The sequence below is a fragment of the Myotis brandtii genome, unplaced genomic scaffold (assembly GCF_000412655.1).
Source record: "Myotis brandtii unplaced genomic scaffold, ASM41265v1 scaffold535, whole genome shotgun sequence".
Classification (NCBI taxonomy): domain Eukaryota; kingdom Metazoa; phylum Chordata; class Mammalia; order Chiroptera; family Vespertilionidae; genus Myotis; species Myotis brandtii.
This window is the reverse complement of record NW_005369964.1, coordinates 1,812,028-1,814,601: the sequence shown is the minus strand read 5'-3', so window position 1 is coordinate 1,814,601 and position 2,574 is coordinate 1,812,028.

The window sequence follows — 2,574 nt, the reverse complement described above, 5'->3', positions numbered from 1 at the left end:
CAATCTGCCCTCATCTGGATCGGGGTTCCCCTACATGTGAAATGTCACTTCTCTCTGCTTGCTCTCAGGCTTTATTCTTTGTCTTTGGTTTTCCGAAGTTTGATTCTGGTGTTTCTCGGCACAGATTCTTTGGTGGGTTACCCTGTTTGGGGTTCTCTCAGCTTCTTGAACCTATAAGTTCATGCTTTTCACCAAATGAGGGGGATTTTTAGCCATTCTTTCTTTAAATCCTTTTTTCAGTCCCATCTTTCTCCTCCTCTTCTTCGGAGACTGCAGTAACATGTCTTAGAACCTTGGGAATAGTCCCGCAGTCCCTGAGGATCTGTTTAGTTTTTTTCCAGTCACTCTCCTCTCTGTGGCTCAGTTGGTCTGCCTTCCAGTGCTATTGATCTGTCTTGGAGTTCACTGCTCCCCTCCTCTGTCATCTCTGATCTACTATTGAGCTTGTCCAGTGAGGTTACTTTTTAAAAATCTCAGGTACCGTATTTTTTTTAGTTTTTATTTTATTATTAAATATTTTTTTTTATTGATTTCAGAGAGGAAGGAAGAGGGAGAGAGAGATAGAAACATCAATGATGAGAGAGAATCATTGACCAGCTGCCTCCTGCAGGCCCCACACTGGTCCTGTGTCCTGACTGGGCATCGAACTGTGACCTGTTGTTTCATAGGTTGATGCTCAACCATTGAGCGATGCCAGCCGGGCGGTACTGTATTATTTTAGTTCTAAACCCCCCCCCCCCCGGTATTATTTTATATCTTCTATTCCAGCGGTTCTCAACCTGTGGGTCGCGACCCCTTTGGGTGTCGAACGACCCTTTCACAAGGGTCACCTAAGACCATCGGAAAACACATATATAATTACATATTGTTTTTGTGATTAATCACTATGCTTTAATTATGTTCAATTTGTAACAATGAAATTGGGGGTCACCACAACATGAGGAACTGTATTAAAGGGTCGCGGCATTAGGAAGGTTGAGAACCACTGTTCTATTCCTTTGCGGAGATTTTCTGTTTTTGTTTGTTTTTTTTGTTTGTTTGTTTCAAGCATGGTCACCGTTGCTGTTGAGGCCTCGCTGGGATTGCTGCTTTATAGTCCTCGTCAGGTACCTCTGGCATCTGGCTCACCTCAGGGCTGGCGCCTCTGGTTGCTGTTTCTCATTCCAGCTGTGATTGCCCGGGTTTGTATGATGAGTGAGCTTTATTGCACCTGGATATTTGGGGTGTTATGTACTGAGCCTGACCCTACTCCACCTCCCTGTGAGCAGCAGCACTCTGTTCAGCTGTAAATGCAGACTGGGTGGGAGTGGGTGTTTAGCTTCCTGCCTAACACCTTAGCAACACCCAACTAACTGAAGCCAACGACTCACACCACCTTGCTGAGAATGGAAGTTCCATTTCCCCCTCAACTCTGCCAATACCCCCTGTCAAATGAGCCGGGTGCCCCGAGTCGGAGCTGAACGGGGAGCGTGCACTGAGGGGCACAGCCAGGGCTCCCATGGGGCCCCCAGGTCTGAAGGGTTCCGGCACTGGAGCTCAGGGCGTTCAGAGGTGAGGCCCGAGGAGGGCAGGGCTTTCCTGAGCTCCTGCTTGGCAGGCCCCGCTCTGTCCGGGCCTCTCTGAACACTTTGACTTGACTTATCCCAGAATGTTGGTCAGCCATGCCAGGTGGGACCAGCACCACCCGGACCAGTGGGGGGTGGGGGATGGGAGGCTTTGGAAAAGGCCAGTTACCAATCCTGACTGTGCGCTGGCCCCACGAGCCTGCAGGTCAGGGTTCAGGAGGTGCTGGCCAGCATGTGTACTGGGGCCGTGTCTGGGTGAGGGCTCCCGGTAAACGGGTGGGGGTGGGATGGGGCAGTCCTCGACGGCTCAGAGCCTGCAGCCCACAGCTCTCCTCCGTCAAGACAGGCTCTGGGTCTGGGCTCCCCTCTGAGATGGGCTGTTTCATATCAGCCACTCACCCTTCTCCCCCTGCTCCCCCCACTCCCCACAGACTCGCTTCCAGGCCCCTGTACATGGGCCTCGCTGCTTGTCTCTTCTTTTAAAGAAAGGGGAAATCGCATTAAAGCCCAGGGAGAGAGAAGAACAGCAAGTGTGTGCAGATGCCAGCCTGTGTCCCGGGCCTGTCCTTCCCTCGATTCCCATGGGATCTCGGACACGGTCCCCTCCCGGTATGTAGGGCCACGCTGAGCCCTGGAGGGGGAGATATGGGGGAGTCGTGGGCCTGCCGGGGGCAGAGGCCTCTTGGCGTTGGAGCCTGTGGAGAGCAGGCGCTGAGGGAACCCAGGCAGGTCCTGGGGAGCAGGGTGACAGCCACGTCTGTGCGTTCCCAGAGCCTGTGCTGGTCCTTGTCCACGACACAGGAGTCGCTTGGCCACCCGGCATGCAGAGCCCCAAGCCTGCGCGTGGCAGTGGGACGGGCAGCACGTGTGGGACACGTTAACATGGTGGAGCAGACGCACTGGGCCCCAGAGCTGAGCTGCACGCATCTCCTGATCTAGCATCTCAGAGCGCGCCCGCTGCCAGCAGCTGCCCACGGGCTTCCTTTGAAGCTGTGAACCTGCTGTTCCC